This window comes from Choristoneura fumiferana, chromosome 12, assembly GCF_025370935.1.
Source record: "Choristoneura fumiferana chromosome 12, NRCan_CFum_1, whole genome shotgun sequence".
Lineage (NCBI taxonomy): Eukaryota > Metazoa > Arthropoda > Insecta > Lepidoptera > Tortricidae > Choristoneura > Choristoneura fumiferana.
Window position 1 is genome coordinate 20,472,971 of NC_133483.1, and position 24,785 is coordinate 20,497,755.

General features: G+C 37.1%; 1 protein-coding gene across 1 annotated transcript in view; it reads right to left on the reverse strand.

Annotated features, from left to right (window-relative positions):
* LOC141433582 (netrin receptor UNC5C-like) overlaps nucleotides 1–9,270 on the reverse strand; it is a 146,736-nt gene extending 137,466 nt beyond the window's left edge. The window contains exon 1 of the mRNA XM_074095687.1: nucleotides 9,112–9,270. The gene's annotated coding sequence lies outside the window, so the exon portion shown is untranslated. The remainder of the gene's footprint in view (nucleotides 1–9,111) is intronic.
* Nucleotides 9,271–24,785: the final 15,515 nt, after the last annotated feature.

Consider the following 24,785-nt stretch of genomic DNA (forward strand, 5'->3'; position numbering starts at 1 on the left):
GAAGAACAGATAACCGTTGGGGGAGAAAAGTCCCAGAGTGGCGACCACGAACCGGAAGACGAAACGTTGGCAGGCCTCCCACCAGGTGTCCTGATGACGTCGTGAGAGTTGTGGGAAACCGATGGATGCATGTGGAAAGTTGTCGTTCATTGTAGCGTTCTAAGGGGGAGGCCTCTGTTCAGCAGTGGGCGTCTTTCGGCTGATGATGATGATACCTACCCTTTGTCGAAGGACAGTTACGATGAATCTTATGATACGTTATGTGTTGAAAACCATCTAGCCGTTAAGGCTACAGAAATGACCAAATAAATACTTAGATACACGTACGCTCGGAAAACATAGCCCTCCTTTGGGCAGTCGGGTAAAAATGAATGAATTAATGAAAAAAAAAATCAACACACAATAGTTCCACACAAAAGTTACAAAAATAGTTAAAATACAAAATATGAAATAAAATATTAAATAATATATAATTTTGTATGTGTGAGTGAAAAGGTCCCGAATCAGCATAAATGCGGCCTCCTTGGATGGAGCCGGCGCTCCGGAGCGCGGCGGGACCATTTTTATTGAACATAGCCAACCTGTCGTGCAACACGGCCTTACGGGTCATGCTGAACGCAGCCGTGGTGCATTGCAATGAGGGCTATCGTTTTTTGTCTTTCTAGATGGCGCCACTGTTGCGTGAGGTTTTTAAGTGTGGCTTTCAAAGTCTGTTATTACGGACGTGAAAACAAAGTTTAGATTAGTGTTTAAAAGTTCCCGAAAGACAAAACTGTCTCAAAACACAGACATTCATTGCCCCGTAACGCACAATGAGGGCTATCGTTTTTTGTCTCACTAGATGGCGCACTGTTGCGTGAGGTTTTTAAGTGTGGCTTTCAGAGTCTGTTATTACGGGCGTTAAAACAAAGTTTAGATTAAAATCATATTTAAAACACCTTAAAACCGTACCATAAAAATATCCAGCAACCACAGTGTTGCTAACGCCCGTTTCGTTCGGAAAAAAGGGAGGACAAAAAGTTTCCGAAAGCCAAAACTGTCTCAAAACACAGACATTCATTGCCCCGTAACGCATAATTGACATAATTAATTTCAGGTTATGCTAAATATTCACAAAAAAAATCTTATTATAAATAAATCCGCGTAGCTCACCCAAAAACTATGAGATTTGACATTTCGGAGACCTCACGCTACACTAGCGCCTCTAGCGGCGAATTCATTCGCGATAGCCCTCATTGCCGTAATTTATTTCAGGTAATGAAAAATATTTACAAAAATATTCTAATTATAAATAAACCCGCGTAGCTCAGCCAAAAACTATAAGATTTGACATTTCGGAGACCTAACGCTACACTAGCGCCTCTAGCGGCGAATTCATACGCGATAGCCCTCATTGCGTCGGGAAGCGCCGTCTGGCGGCGAACAAATGACATAAATTAAATAACCAAACAAAAACCAACCAGAATAAGGTCACGCGCACGACATCGCTGCTGCTGTGTTTTACTCTTACAAAACAACTATACGCAAAACAGAAGTAAAGGTATAAAATTAGTCTAATTACATGACTATTTCTCAAAAAGTTGTCCATTTTTAAATTTTTCAGTTGTCCACTTTTTTTTTTTTTTTTAACTAGCCTACAATAGTGCTGCTGGGCAAAGGCCTCTCCTCTTGATCTTCACACCTCAGCGCAATGCCAGGCTAATCCCTTGCATACGCGTCCACTTATTTAAAAAAAATCCTGACGCTATTTCACCACAAAAAATAAGTAATATTGTTTTTAAATATATACAAAACCTTGTGGTAAAGGTGATAAAAAGTCAGATAACCTTTGTTGTTCCATCCAATAGAAAGTTTTGATGTAGTTACAAAATTACGATTTTTTCCTCACAAGATTTCGTGACGTTTTCCTGACGTCAAGAAATTTTGGATGTTTTATGTAGTATGTTTTATGATCTCGTCCTTTGGGTTAATAATTTCATGACAAAACTGATTTCTTCTCAATTTCATGACGGGACATCTTTTTGAGAAATACTCACATATCAAAGGTATTGAATAATTTCGAAAAATTCACGATGTCTAGGTACAGCTCACATAACCAGTACAGTTTGATTAATTCGAGTTAACACTTGACAGATGGGCGTGCCTTCAGTCAATTTTCAACTTTGACGTCATACAAATAAAGCCATTTTTAGTATACCGCTACCCACTTTACAGATTATGTAAAAACTATTTTATATGTATGACGTCAAAGCTGAAATTTGCCTGAAGGCACGCCCATCTGTCAAGTGTTAACTCCAAGTAATCATACTGTAATAAATATTAATATGCCAATAACTCCAACACATAAATCAATGCGCATCTACTCCATACATTGACCGTGACTATTTAATATAGTTTACTATTAACATGATCGTTAACTGCAAAACCTTTTGTCTCAAGCTAGAGGCTCTTTTTGTAGAGTTCCGTAAAAAAAAGTGGCATCAGAAACCTACAAATGGTTCGTAAGCTATTCACCCGCCTGTTATAAAACTGTATATTATTATTTTGAACAGCATAGAGAAATTTGACTACCTATATCACAGTGTATGAATTAGGATTGTCAAACTTGAGTTCCTATATACAATTATTAAATTGAATATATAGATGTTCAATAATTTTATGTCCTGTCTTCCATATCTTGCCTTTTAGCATACAATTTTTTATTTATGAATTTAAATAAAAATCCCAGCCTATATACGTCCCACTGCTGGGCACAGGCCTCCTCTCAGAACAAGAGGGCTTGGGCCATAGTTCCCACGCGGCCCAGTGCGGATTGGGAACTTCACACGCACCATTGAATTGCTTCGCAGGTTTGTGCAGGTTTCCTCACGATGTTTTCCTTCACCGCCAAAGCTCGTGGTAAAATTTCAAATGTAATTCCGCATATGAATTTCGAAAAACTCAGAGGTGCGAGCCGGGGTTTGAACCCACGACCCTCTGTTTGAGAGGCGATAGGTCAAACCACTAGGCCACCACGGCTTTAAATAAAATTACATAAAAAAAATTTTTAAATTACCCCTTTTTCATAAACGACAATCAAACCTATTTTAGTTAAAATGCCGCTAAAATTCGTTTGTCCTTATCTGTCACTTTGACATTTGTATTTGTTAGAAGGGACAAAGCATTTGTTAGTTAACATTTATGCTTGTTAAGTTTTATGAATAAGGGGAATTAGAAGATAAATGGTTAAAATATTTAAATAAATTACCCGTTTCAAATCTTGCATATTATAGAATTTCGACTTGTGGTACAGATATGGTAGATAAGGTGACAATGACAATGCAAGTACAGTCAGTCTATTTGAGTTCTAGTCAAGTGTTGGGTGTAGGTATTTTAAGATTTTATTCCATCTACAACTTTATTGACTAAGAATAAGCAAGTTCTTGTGTAAGTTTTGCTAACGAAATTAATTAAAAAAAAACATTTTTTTACATTCTGTAATTATTTTTGATCGTTTCTCGCTTGATCTTAATAATAGGTATCAGTCGTACACGGTAAAGAAACCTAAAGTCGTTGTAACAGCGATTTGACCTAATGCACCTCAAACACCCTGGGTTTGACAATTGAAATTTACCATGAGTTTTGAGGTAAAGGAAAACATTGCCAAATCTGCATACATTTGCGAATAAATTTAGCGGCGTGTGTGAAGTTTTCAATCCATAAGTACAGCGGGGCTGCGACGAAATTCGAAAATCGAAGTTCTTATCATTCCGTCTCTCTGACACTTATACTATTTAATACGAGGATGAGAGGAACAGCACGATACGAACTTCGATTTGCAAATTTCGGAGTAGGTCCTCTGATGCTACGTGGGAACGAAGACCCATGCCCTCTGATTCTCAGAAGCTGTAGCCCTGCAGTGAGACATAAAAAGGCTGAGATGAACAGAACCCTTCGTGCGCGAGTTCAGTTCGCGTTTAACAATTTTTTTGCTCCAAGAATACTGATCGTTGGGTTCGTGCAAAAAATACGGGTCGGGCTTAATCTGTGTTTCTGGGTGGGGCAGCTATAATCGTGTGACCGCTAAAACTGTTTGTCACGGTTTTAATAACGTGTTAAAATCTTTACCTATAATGATAATAATAATGCTAACATAAATAGTTTTAAGCCTAATGTAATAAGTTTTATTAATACAACATAACTTACAAATACTTTAAAAGCTACAAAAAAAATGACATCAACGATATAACAAAAACATTACAGAAAAAAATGTAAGCACTACTAAATTAATACACTTATGGCCTGTTTCACCACTTGTTCACTAACTTTAAGTGACGGATATTAGTGATGCCGTCTCTTTTTGTTTTGTCCGAATAAACAAAGACGGCATTACTTTTATCTGACACTTAAAGTTAGTCGACAGGTGGTGAAACAGGCCCTTAAGAAATTAAAATAAACTATACATTAAATCAAACCATTAAGCCTAATTGTTACTAACGAAATATGGATTTATATTTATTTTGTATATTTTTTGTAAAGAGTGGTTTTTATAAAGCAACAATTGTAGACTAATTTCCACTTTGTACAAAACGAAATATATCATTTCAATCTACATAGTGTTCAATCAGTACAAGAACGAAATTTATTTATTTCTTTTTTCTTTTGGCCTTAATTGGTACTATAAGGGAGACTGACCTATGCCTATTTGGGTAATCATTATAATACACATAAATAATCTTTATATTTTTTTTTTAGTCTGATAATTGAGCCAATCCGCGACATTTTTCAAACAATTGCAGATTTTTGTACGTAAACAAGTTTTTTCTATAGTGTAATAGATGGTGTACATGAATACATGCCATCCTACGTAAGTTCAACCTATTAAATTGTGAAATATCTTGTTGGAAGTACGATTTTTTGGTAACGTCAAAGACAATTTTGGTAACGCAGGAGACGCCCAAAGTGTCGGTAAAATAGTTGATTGGCCCAATTTTGTTAGTTTCACTTTGGTTTAATGTATTTTCAATGCATCCAATGGTCCCAAAGGTAGAGATCCGAGGAAGACCAGCAGTTTGATGATTCGGGACCATTTCGTGACATGCGCAATATTTATTTTATTTATCGTATTATAATTGCAAAATGACTTTATCGAAAGAAAATATGGCCGATTTTTGATACTACTAGACTATAAAGATATATGTTGAAATTATAAGAGTTCTGTTTAGTATTGCCTGCGGAACCCGAAAAAGGCATTTTCAAAGCGTAATAAACGACTTCCCTAACGATCTCAAGCAGGAATCGCTGCCTATATTTTTTGTTTGTTTTCGCATAACTTTTCAACAAACTTAAAGCTATGAATCTTTTTTACGTCGAGCGTAAATATACGTTTTGAAGATATAACAGTTAAATTTATGTAAGCTTTAATTATATGAAGATGTTAACTTGATCTTGCGATATGCCAGGCAAGCGTAGTAACTAGCAGACATTTTTTTTGTTTTTTATTTTATTTTATAATAGATATGACCTTGAAACCCGTAGTATCTATGGTATTGATGGTATCTTATTACCAGAGGTGGGCCTCCGATAAAGTATGCTTGTCTATATATAATTATCACGTCTTGTGCTTAAATATTTATTTATTAAGTACCTGGGCGACCGTTTTTGTGTGTTTTTTTAGATACGTATTTTATTGAGTTTTAAGAGCTGGACATGTTTCGGGCTAATCCGTAATCCTTCTTCTGGGAGCAACGCGACACGGCGGCTGCTGCAACACGCGCACGCGCACTTATGTAGTTACTATGTATCTATCATATTTACCTATATTTGTTGTAGTATTGTACGTACTATGTACCTATGACTTGTTGTATGCATATTAATAATTTGTTCTAACTTTTTGTTGTAAATTGCGCCACTTGCTAAAATCTAGTCCTCACTTATTTCTATTGAAAAAGGCTGCTTAGAAGAGATCGCTCTGAAGCGATAAAGCCGCCTTTGCTTGCCTATAACTTTCCTCTCTATATATACCTGTTTTCTCTATCGCTTAATATCGTGTATATAGAGTCACTATTGTTGTTTTGTTGTATATCCTTTTTAACCCCCGACGCATAAAAGGGTGTGTAAGTTTGACCACTATGTCTTTTGTCCTAAACGGGTGGACCGATCTGAATGCGTTTTTTTTATTTGAAAGCAGGTTTTCTAGCAATGGTTTATAGACATGTGTTATCGAGCTCGGTTCGGGTGTTTTAAGCTTTGAAGTGACAAAGTCGGGGGTTTCAAAACTTTTTATTGGTTAGGCTATTGTATATCCTTTTTAATTCGGCTTATCATTTCAACAAATAAAAATGGTGGCATAATGACAGCAATGACCCACATTATAGCGTATCATATATCTTCACACCGTTCACATTTAGGTCGGAGTTACATTAACACCCATGCTATGAACGGAGCATTGTTGAAATATAATTAGTACTTGTGCTGTGAAATATCGCAGCGCACTGTCAGCATTAGTAGTAGTTTAGTAGCTACTTGTAAAGCATAACGCTGCATAGGTCATATCGAAACTACAAAAAAAAACATCTAAGAAGTAAACAATTTGCACATATCACAATAAGGGGCTGTTTCACCACCTATTAGTTAATTTTATTTGACGGATAAATGTGATGCCGTCTCCGTCTATTCGAACAAAACAAACAGAGACGGCATCACATTTAGCCGTCAAATAAATTTAATCAATGGTTAGTGAAACAGGGGGTTAATAGAGGAGATTGACAAGGTTTGGAAAAATTGCTGCCCTGAAATGCCCAGAAAAATACCTCTTACGAGTTGCTTGCGTTACTTTCTATTAGAAAAAAAAATCATTATTATCGATGAGAAATCATCATCATCATCATCTCAGCCTATTTACGTCCCACTGCTGGGCACAGGCCTCCTCTCAGAATGAGAAGGCTTGGGCCGTATTTCCCACGCGGGCCCAGTGCGGATTGGGAACTTCACACATACCATTGAATTACTTAGGTGTGTGCAGGTTTCCTCACGATGTTTTGATTCAGCGTAAAGCTCGTGGTAAATTTCAAATGTAATTTCGCTGAATATCGAAAAACTGAGGTGCGGGCCGGGTTTTGTGCAAGTATTTTGGATGGCGAACAATTTTTTGATTTGCATCCTCTTTGCTATCGGTGGCTGATTGGCGCAAGTCCTTTGCCGTGGCGCCTTCGATCGTAAAAAAAAGGCGGCAGTCAGCCAGACTTAAAAAAACTCTCGGCGGATATATTATTGCGGTTGTGCTCGGTTTTGTAAAATAAATATTAATTGTGATTGTAGACATTTGTAAATAGTTTTTGTGTGTAAATAATAACAAACTTTATACGCCTAAAAATTAGCTAGTAAAGTGGGCGGTGTGGACTATTGCGGCTTTACGGACTTTAGCGAGCTGTCATACATCGAGGTCGGCTTCATTGAGGTATGTTTTTCATGAATTGTTCTCTAGACATAATGCTGCACAGAAGAGCAAATAAGCCACGGCCTTGGTAGCAGTCACTATTCGAAGGTTTATTAAAAGGGTTCAACCCACGAACCTCTGCTTGAGAGGCGATAGGTCAAACCACTAGGCCACCACGGCTTTATCATATGAGAAATGACGACGATTTATACTCTGCTGTTTATTTCTAACGTAACAAATAAATTATTTAGTTCCCATCAAAACGTTTTTTTCTTCATGACTCCTGTGATAGACAAATAATCATCATCTCACCCTATACACGGTGTTATTTTTGATATCCGTTAACTTTAAGGGGACAATCTACAGGTCAAATCAAGTTAATTTCTCTAACATACTAGTGGTATTTCTGTTTAAAAGATAATCAAGAGTTAAGCTAACTAATCATTAGCAGTAAAACAGGGTAAAGGTCCTTAATTTATGTTTTTTTTTTCCAAAGTCCATATACTAATCCGTGTTTAATTCACAAATATTTAGCAAAAGAAAGTTAAATATGTGGATTTTTTTATGCCTCTCTTATGTGTCACGTCAATGACACTTTTCAAGTTTGTTTATTTTACTATTTAACTGTTAACAATTAATTAATTTTTCAATTTCGCGAAAAATTTAATTATCAGGTAGTTCATCAATGAGCTGAGTCGTCTGCCGAAGTTAACGGATATAAAAAACACGGTGTATACGTCGCACTGACGGGCACAGGCCTTCTCTCAGAATGAGACATACACATAATACACAGCACAAACACAAACAAATAATAAACGTCGTAAAAATATACAATACTTTTATCGTTCGCCTGTGGGATCTATACCATTTTCGGGATAAAAACTAACTTAGGATCACAAACAATCTCCATCTCGGATGTCGTCACAAGCGGTCGAGTACTATAATCGTGAAAGCGTAACAAGCAACTTCTCATATTGATATACACATAATTGCGTTCAAAAGATTAGTCACATGGGTTCGGATTTTATGTTTATTATGTAACTAGCTTTTGCCCGCGGCTTCGTCTGTGTGGAATTCGGTTATCGCGCGATGTTCCCTCGGGAACTATGCATTTTTCCGGGATCAAAAGTACCTTATGTCACTATCTGGCCCATAAACTATCTCTTTGCCAAAAATAACGTCGATTCCGGCGCTCCGTTTCGGCGTGACGTGAAAGACGGACAAACACACTCACTCGCATTTATAAAATACTAGCCGTTTACCCGCGACTCCGCCCGCGCAGAATACTTTTAACGCTATCCCGCGGGATCTATGCAATTTTCCGGGATAAAAACTACTCTTTGTCCTTCTCCAGGACTCAAACTATATGTATACCGAATTTCATCTAAATCGGTTAAGCGGTTTAGACGTGATTGAGTAACAAACATCCAAACATCTTTACAAACTTTCACACTTAAATTATTAGTAACACACATTTAGATTCACATTTAGATTAAGTATGGATGGATGTAACTTATTATTAACTTGTTATTATTCTAACTAATATAACGGTAGCAATATAATATGTACTCGATAATTGCCGGCGTGGTATTATTAAACCAAATGCTTATCTGTCAAGGGCACGAAATTGATACGTCGCCAATACCGGTGCAACGACCTTTTAACTCAAGTCTTATTCAGAAAAAACAACTTACATTTACCAGTAAAACGTTCCGAAATCTGACACAATCATGCACAAGAACTATACTCCAAATACTTATACGACTCTTATACAACTTCACAAGCACTATTAGTCACGTAACAGTTCTATAACTCTGGTTATCGAAAGCGTCCCTTTACCGGGACAGTTTAAAGACGACTGGTCTTGGTACGAATCGAGAGACTTTGTTTTAAGTACGCATGCGTGGTTGAAAGAGTTGAAGTTAAAATAATGTAGATCTAGGTTTGTCAGATAGCTAGGTTACCTTTACAGCATTAATTATTAATCAAATATATGAGCTAGACTTTAGTAAGACTTCTGAACTTCAGTCTAGTATTTTTCTAAGTGTGTGTTCGAGCAAAGTACCTAGTATCTACAGAGGACCTACGGAGGTAAGTATTAGATTATTATTTAAAGTTTAAGAATAATAATTAGAAAAAGATATTATTTAAAACACACAAAAAATCTTTGATGTAGTTTGTATTTTATGTACAGTCGGTGCCCTAACATAAGTATCCACTTTATTATCCAATTAGTATGAAAAAAAAGGATACATAAGTTAAGGAACCGACCGTACTAATTATTTTAATATACTAATAAAACCCACCCACCAGGTGGACTGACGACATCGTGAGAGTAGCGGGAAACCGGTGGATGCAAGTGGCGAGTTGTCATTCATTGTGGCGTTCTAAGGGGGAGGCCTTTGTCCAGCAGTGGACGTCTCGTTGGTTGGGTTGGTTGGGTTGATGATGATGACTAATAAAAAAGAAATTGATTGTGTGAACTACACTCAGCGGCACACCACCACTTTGGACCACCCTTCATACTAAATTAACGAAGAGTTTTTGCCACTCAGTATACATTAAACCTAGAAATGGCCCCGTTGCGTTCTGCCCATATAAGGCTAGCAACGCTTCTTCGTTAAATAACCTATGCTAATTCTTTCAGAATAATATACCTACCGGCCGGCTCTTTCGATATGCTTCTCTTTCTGTCAGAAGTTTTAATGAAACAACAGCTATCACAACTACAACTGCAGCGGTCAAGCAAGCAATTAATAGCTTTAAATTTCACTTTAATACATCAAGTCGTTAACGGCAACCATTATTGTAACGACGTGCTAAGAACCGTATAGATTTTTATAGTCGCTAAAGCTGTTAAAATAGCTTTTCGTTTTCGCAATGTTGGTGTAATGTGAGATATTCGATTTCGGAATTACTAAACTAGGATTTCAATAATAAACTTTAGTTTAAATTAAGTAATTGGCTGTGTTAGGCAGCAATAATATAAATTAAATAAAGATTGGTTTTTTGGAATCTTTTTGTATTTTTTATTTCAATTCCAAATTTTTACTTTTACGGTCATCCCGTAAAACCTAAATTGAAAATACAAACTGAAATATAGATGCACAGAAAAACCAGAAAAATAAGACCATCACTGGGAAGCGAACCCAGGTCCTCGGTAATCCGTACCGCGTGCTATGCGTGTTAGTTCCAATGGAGTGCCGAAAAAGTTTCTCGATGAGGGCTACGGCATAGATGTCGCTAGCGTCACTGCTTAAGTGGCTAAATAAGAAACAAACAAGCTGAGATATGAGGTGCATAGGGGAAATTCGTGTCGGTACCGTTGACCATCAGTGGTGTAGCGGTATAGCACGCGGTACGGATTACCGAGGACCTGGGTTCGATTCCCAGTGATGGTCTTATTTTTCTGGTTTTTCTGTGCATCTATATTTCAGTTTGTATTTTCAATATAAATTAAATAGCAAACGTCTAGTGGCGGCCTAGTGGTTTGACCTATGTCCAAGCATAAGATCGTGGGTTCAAAGAACCCGTATCTTCGGGCTCGTAACTTCGGCCGAACATTCGGTAAAAATAAAAAATTCGGCCGAACTTCGGTTCAATCCTCTAGTAAATTTTTAAGACCATTAGGATAAGAAGAGATTGTTAAATTTCATTGTTGAAAACACCCTTTAATAATAAAAAATACTTAATGTTTCTCAGTGTATTGTTTGTGAAAATAGTGAAACAAGGATGTTTTTTTAAAATTCAATTTAATTTGTAATCAAAATGTTTATATGTAAACTCCAATTCAATAGAATCTGACAATCCTGTAGACACTTCCAGCCTACTAATATAAACACCGGGCTGCCTACGGCTTTGTGATGTGACTATTATTCTTTTTTGTTTCCTTTTAGATCATAATTGCAACAACAGGGACATATATAATCAAGTGTGCCCACGATAGGGTGTCTGAAATATGTAGAAAATTGACAGATTCTATTGAATTGTACTTTACTAAGTTTATTTCATTTTTGTTGCTTATTTTACTGATATGACTTGTAGGAATAATTTGTGGGTAGTTTTGTTTTGTTTCATAAAATATATGTGAGTACTTGGTTAGTCTAACAACTGGTAGCATGGTGTACGGTTGTGTCACTCTGAAGATGAGCTCTGGTTGAGTTCGAAACGCGTCAGTGCAGTGTGGTGGTGGTGATAGATTGATTTGTTTGATTTGTGTGTGTTCTTACAGTGTGGAGGTGGAGGAACTGCATGAACACGCACATTTTGCATGAGCTTAGCTTAGCTATAGAGGAAATTCTTTTAGTTCATTAAATACAATTTACGGGAAAAGCCAGTTTAAAGTAACCTTTAGCATAGGCACTCTACTTCACGAGAGACAGAAATATCCATACAATCACAACCCACTCACACAAACAAGAAATGACTGCAAACATTTTACGAACCCGACACCTCTAAGACGTCCGACAAAATAAATACTGAACTAGATCTGAATAGAGTCGGAGCTCAAATGTGTATGTAAAGGTATTCATGAGTTGGGGTTAGCAGTATCCCTTTATTCACTACTAGCTTGTTGCCCGCGACTTCGTCCGCGTGATATTGTTATCCCGTGGGAACTATACAATATTCCAAGATTAAAATTGTCTTTCTCCGGGGACTCAAACTGTCTGTATAGATACTGAATTTCATTTGAATCGGTTCAGCGGTTTAGACGTGATGTATTTATTTGTTAACAAAAAAATACAGTATTACAGTTGAAGCACCAATGCGCTGTGTAATGCAAATTATAGAAATAATACTTAATAGGTGTATACCCATTATTCGAAAGAAATACACAATAATTACCATCCATCCCAGCCTATATACGTCCCACTGCTGGGCACAGGCCTCCTCTCAGAACAAGAGGGCTTGGGCCATAGTTCCCACGCGGGCCCAGTACGGATCGGGAACTTCACACGCACCATTGAATTACTTCGCAGGTTTGTGCCGGTTTCCTCACAATGTTTTCCTTCACTACACTACACACACAGTATGACTGTGTGAAAGTAGCGCTGCTATAGGTTATTGACGCTTCTCATCGTATTATTTCAAATATTTATTTCAAAGTCAAAGTAAATCATCATCATCATGTCAGCCGAAAGTCGTCCACTGCTGGACATAGGCCTCCCCCAAGGCTCTCCACTCAGACCGGTCTTGTGCTTTTCGGATCCACCGAGATCCCGCGATCTTAACCAGGTCGTCGCTCGATCTTGTTGAAGGCCTACCGACAGCTCGTCTCCCGGTCCGCGGACGCCATTCGAGAACCTTTTGACCCCATCGGCCATCAGTCCTGCGAGCAACGTGCCCCGCCCACTGCCACTTCAGTTTCGCAATTCTTCGGGCTATGTCGGTAACCTTAGTTCTACTGCGGATATCATCATTTCTGATTCTATCCGCAGAGAAACCCCGAGCATAGCCCTCTCCGTAGCCCTTTGAGTGACTTTGAGCTCAAGAAAAGAAAGTCAAAATATCTTTGTTAAATTTAGGCTAAAACAAGCACTTACGAATGTCAAAAAAAAAACTACCACCGGTTCGGAAAAACCTCTGTTGAGAAGAATCCGGCAAGAAACTCAACGAGGTATATTTTTTTAAACAGATTTACAATATTATTAAATGATATCTATACCTACATCACAAGTATTTAACACAACTTTATTTTTAACACAGTAGGTTCGCTATTTGAAGGGATCGCTAATGCGGATCGGAATTATTTCCAAATATCCCTGTCCATGATATAATCATTAACTTTATAATACGCCTTAGATATTAATGTCTTCTTGACAATAGATCTGAATTTTGTATCTGTTTTATTTATAATATTTATTGGAATTTTATTATAAATTTATTGTTCTTCATAATTATCTTAAGCGTATAATAAGTCCCACTGATTGACAGAGAATCATCTCAGAATGCTCAATTGCTAACATTAAGAATAATATAAAATAATAAGAGAGAAAGAATTCGAATTTGTTCAGCCAAGCTCCTTCCGGCACTGACACACTTCCACAAAATATAATAGTTCCATACCTTTGTGTCATCGCTCACAAAAGAACTAATTTAGATTGCTACATAATGAATGGCAGCCTTATCCAGGCTCATTTTATTCGTTATTTGCCCAACGATTCTTTTGAATCGTGAATGGCTCTCTTTATCGCCGGTTATTTAATGCCTCGCCGCTCTCAAAAGAGTCGCCAACTCCCGAAGGAAGCCATTTCAGTTGCTAAAAGTAGGGTTAAAGTAGCTAATACAGCTCTCTCCTTCTCACTTGTTGAGTAATTTATAAAGAAATGTCACGGATAGTTGGGAACTCGCAAGGTGCACTTCGTGGGGTTTGAAAGGAGTTATTTGGCGAGCTGAGCGCTGATTGGTCGATAGAGTTGTTTTGGAAAAAGTAATGGGAAAGTTTCTATTGATTCATAATCCATTTTTGGGTTTAAGTTCTTTTGGTAATTTGACGCAATTTTCACGGTTGATAAGTAAGTTTTCTTCAGACTAAAAACATCTAATGGTGGGTTTTTGCAGTTATTTTTCTTTTACTTACCTACTATTATTCCGATGCAATGTGAAATAAATTACTACTTTCTAAAAAGCCCTTGTAACAGCACAAATCATCACAATAATATTAAAAGTAGTTGTGGGCAAGTGACATTACTTTTAAACAGAAGTGTTCCGTATAATATCAAATGAAAATAACGTAGAAAGAAAGATGACATTTATTTACATTTACAAAGTCACACAAATACAACAAAAAAAACAATAAACAAGAAACACATACAAAACAAAAAAAAACAGAAATTAAAATAAGTACACGATTTTGTGTCCCCGCAAAAGTGAAACGGGGCCGCTGACAGCACTATGCCGCCTGCAGCGCTGAGATACGCTGGTGACGTAGGTAGGTTCTGTGATTATTGTTGACTACCATTAGGTAAGGAACACACAATGGATAGATTACCTATTTACTAGATTTATTAGACCCACACCTCCTACTACTTGCCACAATCACTTCTTTTTATACACAAAGTCATCCGACTGATCTCTTTTATAATAGGTACAATCAGATAATTTATATTTACTCGTAACACGTTTGCTGCGGCGGTGGTTATTCTATTCTTTCCATTCCTGCGGTACAAGGCGTTAGACATCTGGTCATAAAACTATCATTGTGGCGGTATAGGGCTTATTACACCCTGTAACGTTAGAAAAACTTAAATCCTTTTTTTGGCTTCATGTAAACATTATATATTTTTTTTTTGCTTTGAATATTAAAATTAATGAATTAATTGACATGAACCTAAAGGCGTACGTCAACAGCTTGTTTTGTTTAACATTTATTGCTATAATAAAATACAAGGTCTTATGCACCATGTGCCGCACTGAATAAGGGAAGTTCTGTGCATAATTTTAGGGATGAGAAATAAAAATATCGATAGTCAGCAAAACCTAAGCCAGCCGAACAATTTATTGAAACTTGGCATTTTATAGTGTCTTTTTTGTTTGGTATGTAATGCTTTGTAATCACGAACGAAAAATATGCAAAATGGTATCAATATTAAAAATGACAATGTAATATTGACCCGCTTGCTCGTTTGCCTCCCTAACACAATAAAAAAAATTGTTACTTCGGTTCAATATTCAATAATTAAACATCTGTGTACTCACACGTAAAAGTTCTACCACATGATCTCTAAAAATGTAAGCGTAAAAACTTTGTTACTTGTTAGAAACGGAGCGGATAAAAACTTAATGCGTTTTGGTTCCAACTCGGAGTTACTGACCGCAAAATCGAGTTATCGAATGTAAACTTTGACAAAAAACCGTGTCCACGGCAAGATTATTATTCTTTCACTGAATAGTACAGTTACATTGACCATTGTATCTGGTTTTTAGGGTTCCATATCTCAAAAAGAGAAGGAAAAGTCAAATTTCTTAGTCCCCAGCAGCCTTCTGTAGTACGTGTACAGTCGAGTTCATAAATTTGTGAGCAAAAATTTGATCAAAAATATCTGAACACGCCTCTACGCCGTTAACAATACGAGTACAGTCGTGTTCAGATATTTTCGATCAAATTTTTGCTCACAAGTTTATGAACCTGACTGTACTAAGTAATAAAAAGATTTCCGATTCACAACCGCAATGACAAGTCATACCTTTGCGTTGTTTATTTGTACTTAATAATAGTTGTGTCTTGTGTTGGGAATAAATGTATTTTTTTCTTTTCTTTCTTTCTTTATTTGGTTGCTGACACTGGGTCTTCATCTGGCAGCACGTGATCGGTTGTGTTGCTCTGAAAATGAGCTTTGGTTGAGTTCGAAACGCGTCAGTGTATAGTGACGGTGATAGAAGGGTTTGTGTGATTTGTGTGTATTCTACAGTGTGGAGGTGGAATAACTGCATGAACTTACATTTCTTGCATAAACGTATAGGTAGAGTCATTCACGATGACGCGTGCCGTGGTTCTTATTACAGTGTCTCGCGAATAGGAATTCAGTTCTGGAATCTCAAGTCAAATCCAATGGATTAAACAAGCGAAGCCACGGTTAAAAGCGCGATATATTTTGTAATAACCTAAAAATAAAAATAATAACATTTTTAATGCAAGTTTTTTTTTGCTGACTGTACTCTTTGTTGACTGCACTTGCATTGTCACCCAAACTATATTTGCATATCAAATTTCAAGTCGATGCTATTAACCGTTGAAGAGTTCCGTCCTGCGGAGACGATCCTGGCCGGACTACCAGGATGTCACTACTAGATTATATTTTGTCACGCGATTTACAGAAGTATACCAAATTTCAAGTCAATCTGACTACTGCAAGTTGGTCAAATTTAACTTGCAAGATTTGATTACAGACAGACAGACAACGGTACAGGTGTAACTAAATAAAAATAAAAGCTTGTAATAACATGATGTTCTACATTTTATAGCCAGACCTTTTACTCCACTAGCAGATAAATCTCGATCGATATCCACTGACATTCCAATTAGTGCATACAACGTGTATAATAATATATACATTTTATATAGTTTATAATTGAGTCTAAGATTTACGATGCATTCGGTTATCTTTTATCTCATATTTGTTTTCATTTGAGTAGGTATCGATTTTGTCTTTCATTTTATTAAAATATTTTTTACCGATTTCAAAAAAGGAGGAGGTGATCAATTCTCTTCTAATTAGCTCACATTGCCACCAAGTTAGGTTCTGATAAGTGATTATATATTTAATTTCATTTGTAATGTTGACATTAGATATTCACTTTTTTAAACTTTATTTATTTATAACAGTCCATAGCTATCCAACGTGGGAATGCCGCAAGCGTTATGGGCACCTTTGGGGCGGGAATGGCGAGGGGCGAGTTATTTGACTAGGTTATAGTTTTCTTTTGTTATTATGAATGTACAGTAATTAATATATTTATTTGTCTTTTGTATGTAGGTAGTTTAGGTTAGTTTTATTTAATTGTTATGTATTATTTTCTTTAATAACAAAAAGCAATAAAACACAATACATTAAACATTATTAAAATGGTTCAGTGATTATTAAAATAAGATTACAATTAAAGTCTAATAACTAGTTTTATAAATGAGAAAGTTCGTAAGTTTGTTTGTTACCATTTCGCGTTTGAACCGCAGAACCGATTAAGGTGAAATTCTGTATATAGATAGTATCGTCACTACTTTGAAAAAGTCTCGTATCTCAAATCAATACGTCAACAAATTTGACCCTTAAAACAATGTTCATTAGGTTCACTCTGAAAAATCATGGGTTTTGAAATACCAGTTTTTTTCAAAGTAGTGACGGTATGAGTCCCGGCGACGGACATGGGATAGTTTTATTCCGGAAAATTGCATATTTTCGACGGATAGTGATAAACGATTTCTACGTGGACGCAGTCGCGGACAACACCTAGTGTTGTGTAAATGAATGACAACTGACTGTATTAAATTTTCTACGTCTACCCACAACATCTTCCCCATAAATGAAAAGTAAACTTAAAGGTGGGATTCGATTTGTAGCATTCGAACATGGCGGATGTAGACGATATCTAATTTTGGTATTTCTGCTTCTTTGGCTAGTTGAAGTATAATTTTGATAGTGTTTTATGCGACGATTAACCTTAACAGTGAACAGTGATCACAAAATTCTATATTGCTCTCGTGTCTGACATTTTTTAATGCGCAAGTGGTCTCGGCGTGGTTTCTGGAATTTTGCTATCAAGTTGCAAAAACTACAATCATATCATATTATTTATCTTTAATTTAATTGACATTGGCCCAAGCCTTATGGCCGCCATTAAGAGGAATAAATAAATAAATAAACTTAAAGGTGGGTACTGACCAACGTTACGAGGTATAATGTAACATGTTGCACAGCGAGCATTCGTGCAGTCAGTACTTAGTGTTACGGGGAAACCAGCGAGCAACGAGCCGCTCGTTGCTCGCTTTGAGTGCTCCACCCGGCTGTCGGTTTTTTGGCGAATCCTTTGACTGTTACGCGGTTCAGTCAGTACGCTGTAACAAGTCAGCCATCTTTACTGAGAGTGGCTGGCGAATATGGAGCACAAGTTTTGACGAGCAACATTGCGCAGATTTCGAGAACACAGCGAACATGCTCAATGCGTAACATGCTCGATGCGAATGTACATTTCACCTCGTAACGTTGGTCAGTACCCAGCTTGACACATAAATTACTTAAAACTACAATACCTAAGCCCATCACCAGCCTTTAATATTTTTACATTAATATACTCGTACTTAATATTTTATGTGCAACTGAAGGGAGTGCATAATATTGGACAGTCTCGGCTTGCAACAACACTTTATAATGTTGCGAAAACATCAAAGAACCCACTGATCAATTAAAAAAATAACCATTAATCAATTAATCCTCTTTATCAATATGAAGACGTTTACAACAAACAAGAACATAACTTCCCCATACTATTAATCAAACCGGTGTCAGGGTACATTGATAATAAAAAAACATTTGTGTCAATGACAGTAAATGCCTTTTATTGTGTTAATGATAGCTTTTAATAAAATGAACGATCATGTTATTATGCCCCAGTTAAATCTGCATACGAGGGTGTTGCCAGATATGTAAATAAAAAACCTAAATTTAATTTAACCATTTTGGAAAAGAACGTCTAAGTTTTTATTACTAGATGTTGCTTGCGATTTTTTCCCGTGAAAATTTCGTTTGTTGGCATTCTGCGGGAACTATGCGATTTTTTTTTGGGATACAATAATCCATTGTGTTCAGTTCATTATATGGGTTATAAAGTGTAAGTCAAGGTTTATCTAAATCTATCCATCTGTTTTATCGTAAAAGAGTAACAAAAATGTACTCAGATATGCTCAAATATATCATCATCATCATCCCAGTCTGTACACGTCATACTGCTGGGGCCAGGCCTCCTCTCAGAATGAGAGGGCTTGGGCAGTAGTTCCCACGCGGGCCCAGTGCGGATTGGGAACTTCACACACACCAATGAATTGCTTTGCAGGTTTGTGCAGGTGTGATGTTTTTTTTTCTCACCGTAAAGCTCGTGGTAAATTTCATATGTAATTCCGCATGAATTTCGAAAAACTCAGAGAGCCGGGGTTTGAACCCACGATCCTCTACTTGAGAGGCAACCACGACTTCAAATCAAACAATTTCATTGTGGTAATTTTTTTAAGGTTATTTTAATCATAATCCATTGACATGTGCTCAGAAAAGTGACAATTATGTGAAATGGCAGCTCTTGTAAATTTTGTCTTAAGGAAGCAGAAAGTTGTTGAAAAATGGATTGCAAATTTCCAGGACGTACCTTTTATATTTTTAATTATAAAACGTGAAGTTAATTACTAACTTAAAAAATACAGTTTTTTGTATGTTTGTGCCTGGCAACACTGCTAGTGAACTCTGACCCGCATGAGGGTGACCATTGTCGACGACTATTAGCACTACAATTATTCTGAACGATTGATAGCGCCTTCTGTATTTTTATTTATTTTATGATTGGTTTTTTGGAGTCAGGTGTAAGGTTGTGCAAGGTCCGCCCGGATTGCTACCACCATCTTGCTCGCTAATCCTGCCGTGAAGCAGGAGTGCTTGCACTGTTGTGTTTCGGCGTGGAGAGTAAGACAGCCGGTGAAATTACTGGCACTTGAGGTATCCCATCTTAGGCCTCTAGGTTGGCAACGCAATACCCCTGGTGTTGCAGATGTTTATGGGCGGTTGTGATCTCTTACCATCAGGAGACCCACTTGCTCGTTTGCCATCCAGTCGAATAAAAAAAAAGTCTTTTTGTATTTTTTTTATTTCATTTCCAAATTCGTTACTTTTACGGGTATCCCGTGAAACAATATCGAAAATCATAATTTGATTGCTTAGTAGCGACATCTCTTGTCTGGGTGAGCGGTTAGTTCCAAAAAGAATGTGACGTCTCTCGATGAGAGCGAAACATAGATGTCGCTAGTGCTGCTGCTTAAGTAGCGTTGTAAAAAAAGCAACCTGAGATATGTGTGCATAGGAGAAATTCGTGTCTAGACCCTGTCCAGCGGTGGTGTAGGAGTTATAGCAAGCAGCACGGATTGTTGAGGACTTGGGTTCGATTCCCAGCGCTGGTCTCTTTTTCTGGTTTTTCTGTGCATCCATGTCTCAGTTTGTATTTTCGATTTAGTTATTTTAACTATATCCTTTACCAAAGCCAATATACACTGAGTGGCAAAAAATCTGGCCCTCAAATGTATTTATTAATAGGTAATTGTGTATGTAGAGCCGACCGAATTTTGCGCCGCTGAGTATTTTTTGAGGTGGGCAATTTTTTTTAATCGAGGCGGCGCCAAACTCTAATATAAAAGTTACCTAGCTACAAAAATTAGTCGTGTTATTAGCCGGCTGGTCGATCATCGCGCTCATGGGCAAAACCATGCCTTGGCGGAACCCGCGGGCCTGGGTTTGACCAGCCTTGTCCTATGAGTACCTACTTTCTTCCACCAAATAATATTTTAAAAGCGATAAGCACCTTTATTTCTAAATGTATGTGTCATGGCATAGACTTATAAAATATCATTATCATTATAATCCATACTAATATTATATATGCGAAAGTGTGTGAGTTTGTATGTTTGTCCGTCTTTCTTGTCGAAACGGAGTGATGGATCGAGTGACATAGGCTATTTTTTATCCCGGAAAAATGCACAGTTCCCGAGAGAACAGCAGCGCGCAGTAACCGAATTCCACGCGGGCGAAGCCTTATAAAGAAAATAAAGAAGTTTGAAGTTTGAAGTAAATAAATAATAATTCAACTGCACAAAATTACACACATACCTACCTACACAACTACTGCCGCATCGTTTTTATGAAAATAAACAGCGACATTGTATTTAAAATTTAAAAAACGAATGCATTCGCGTTTTAATTCAAATTCATAAACGCGTAGACGCGTGTAACAGTTTCCGTGCGCACGCGCCGCGTGGGACTTCAAATAAACCGGCATTCCGGCAAAGATTAAACTATACAAACAGAAGTTAGCTTACATTTAAAATTACATTCAGAAATATCGAAATACCACGGATTGTCGAGAAAATTAATAGATATCTAAATCACGATTATACTCGTAGGATGTGGATATTTAATTGAAGTAGAGCATACAATAAGATATATAAAACTAATATAAAATATTTTCACTTAATGGTTGACGTAATTTTACAGAACATACAAAGACATACACAGAACAAATAAAGATTTTAGTTGTGATTTTTGATTGGCACTATAGTTACCTTTTTGACGCAACTACACAAAAACATTACATTAGATTAGTTTATCAATTGTGTTTTGTTTCTTTTCTTTTGTACAATAAAGAGTTTACATACATACATACATTACGAGTAAGCCTTAGATGCCTAGGTATTAGTTTCCTTATGTCTGCTCAATTCAATTTCAAATTCAATGCTGTGTGAAGTTCCTAATCCATATTGGAATCGCGTGGGAACTACGGCCTCAGCCCTCATTCTGAGATGAGGCTTGTGCCCAGCAGTGGGGCATCATATAGGCTGTGAGAATTCAGGTACAAAAGTCAAGTGTCCAGTATTTTATTTCTTTGTCTTTGAAATCGACCACACATTGGAGAAACGTGACGGAAAGATAGCTACAATGACACAAATAAATTTATTTTTTCTACTAAGTCATGATTAAACAATGAATATTATTATGCCTCTCTACGAATTGTAAACAATTTATGATACAATTATAAGATTATAATAAAAATAGAATTAAAAATTACCTGCAGTAATAATAGTTAACGCGAGTTTCGTAATAAACTACATATTAATATTTTTTTCTATATTCGGAACAGTTAAGTTACGGCGTCTTTCTGTAAATATCCATTTCAACAAACTGAGTTTTAATTGATTAACAGAAACAAACTGAGTATCTTTCTATGTCGGTAGTTGTAGTAGGTGCGAGTAGGGACTTAACTAAAGAGGTTCATATCTTAATGACTGATCTATTTCGTTTATATAATGTTGTGTTTTTACTTTATTTTTTTAATTAATTATTCATTAGGCAGAAACCTGCTACACTACATTCTGTTGTTATGTCAATACCTACTCTTTGGCTAATGTCAAACATTCCCGCACCCAAAACCCCGATGTATGCTTATAAGCAATCCCATAAACAAACAATCGCAAATCATTCAATTCAAAAACTTCCGCCCTAATTCCTCACCATACCCTTCCCTAAAATCCAACGGCTCCTAACGGGGGCAAAGTCGTATAAAGAACTAGAACCCGGGCGCTCTTCCTAAAAACAAACAAATCCAATGGCTCCTCGTGGAGTCAAATTTGTATACAGAATTAGGATCCGGGCGCTCTCCTTCAAATCAACAACAAATACCGAGAACAAACAAGGAATTTCCCTCGAACAATTACTGTCCCCAAGACTTACTCATTAATACATTAAACACACATTAAGACGTGATTCTGGGTGTTGCGGTACAAAGCTCCTATTTACATTGTCAAACCCGTCCCTTATAAACAAGGTATAATTTGATCCGTTTGGGTCGGCCATTTTGTGTTAATAATATTTGCGAGACAAAATGGCGGGAGGATTCGAAGGTTTACTGAGCCAAGGTTTGTACCTAAAGTGTAAATGATTAGAATATCATGACAGTGCCAAAAAAATCTAAACATTTATTGTGCAAGTAGGCCGCAAAGTACTATTCCACATGTCACTTTTTTACTCCCAACGCTTTTGGAAATACCATCATTATGATTGGTATTTTGGAGTCTTTTTGTATTTTTTATTTCAACTCCAAATTTGTTACTTTTACGGGTATCCCGTGAAACCATATCGACATATATCAACGAAATATTTCATATCTGCTGTCCAGCAGTGGTGCAGGGGTTATAGCACGCAGCACGGATTGCTGAGGACCTGGGTTTCGATTCCCAGTGCTGGTCTCTTTTTCTGGTTTTTCTGTGCATCCATGTCTCAGTTTGTATTTTCCTAAATTATTTATTTATTTATTTATTAAAAAGTACATTTCACAGCATTACAGTCTTGACCAATACACTGTGAAACTACACAAATCACATCTTAAACTAAGGTACAAGGTTAAATAGGAACACTAGTTTTCCTGTCATCCATCATCTCGCAAAACATTAATAATTGTCGGGACACAGCAGCCCAACGCCCAGCCAGCAGGTCGCACTCCGGAGTGGACACCAGCAGCGGCATTCAGCAGCGCCAGAGCGCGCGGCAGCGGCGAGTGCCTGTGCGACACGGTGCGAGCCGCAGGCACGGCTAACAGGGAGCGCATAAGCGGTCTCAAGTCCTCGGCACGTCAGGGACAGACAATCTGACTAGCTGCTCGACGAGCTCAGGACAGTCTGCCGCCCCACGCAAGACCCGACCAGTAAAAACAAGAAGGCTCAGGTTGCGCCTCACCTCTAATGAGTTAAAGCCTAGAGTGCCAAGTAAGAATTTAGTAGGGTATAAATACGGGTAACATCCATATATTTTTTTGTACAGCGTTCTCAAGAAAGCCTTCTGAACCCTCTCTAACAGCAAGATGTAGGTCACCTCAAACGGGTTCCATACAATGGCGGAAGCCTCCAGTTTGCTTCTCACTAAGGCATTATAGTTTGATCATCAAAATTCGATCACCAAAATAATACATTTGTCACCTAATAAATAGATCAGTTCCTTAATTCGATGTTTCTACCTATTCTACTAAGGCAGGTCTGGTTAGGTGCGACAACGAGCGAAGTGAGGAAGAGTGTTAGGTAGAACTGCGACCCTCAGTGTGCGAGGCGAGCGAGCGAAGCGAACGTGCCGCGGCAGCGGCCGGCGAAGTGCCAGAACCGAACATTTTTTGCTTATACTTGTATGATGAATATAAATGTTTGTAGTAGGTAGGTACTTGAGTCTTGGATGTTGGTATGTATTTAAGTATATATGTCAAAGTCAAAGTCAAAATATCTTTATTCAATTTAGACTAAAACAAGCACTTATGAATGTCAAAAAAAATCTACCACCGGTTCGGAAAAACCTCTGTTGAGAAGAATCCGGCAAGAAACTCAACGAGGTATTTTTTTTAAACAGATTTACAATATTAATAAATGATATCTATACATCACAAGTATGTAACACAACTTTATATTTAACACAATAGGATCGGGATTATTTCCAAATATCCCTGTCCATGATATAATCATTAACTTTATAATACGCCTTAGATATGTTTGTATGTCTATCCGTTGAACAAACTTTGCTTAGTTTGGGGCTGGGTCAATTGGTGTAATAATAATACCAAAATTATATATATATAAATATCTTATAAAGATTTCATGTTGCTTTGAGGTACGGAACCCTAAAAATCAACGGCGGTCACTTTGAACATGACCACAGACACTTTTTCAAATCACGCCACCCACACTATCTCCAAAAACAGTAATAAATTGTCTCTAATAAGCATAAACTCTAACTCAAAATTAGCAACACTTTTTTCCCAAAACGCTACTCTTTGATCTTTCTACAGTTATTAATGTAGCAGTTCTATTTTCAACAAATCAAAACCATTCAAAATTGCACTTTATCCACATATACACAAGCACAAGTAGAACCACTAAAAAAACTAATTTTACACGTCGCTTGTAAGTTATTCAAGAATACAATTTGAATCTCGTGCTGTAATACAGAGTGTTCATTTTTCTATTGCTTTTGCCATAGAATTCAAAAAGGCGGCAAAGTTACGCTAGGGGCGTGTAACAAAACTTATTGTCCGTGACAAATGTGTTTTGTGAGATACCGCTTGGGTTTAGAAATGTGGCAAATCC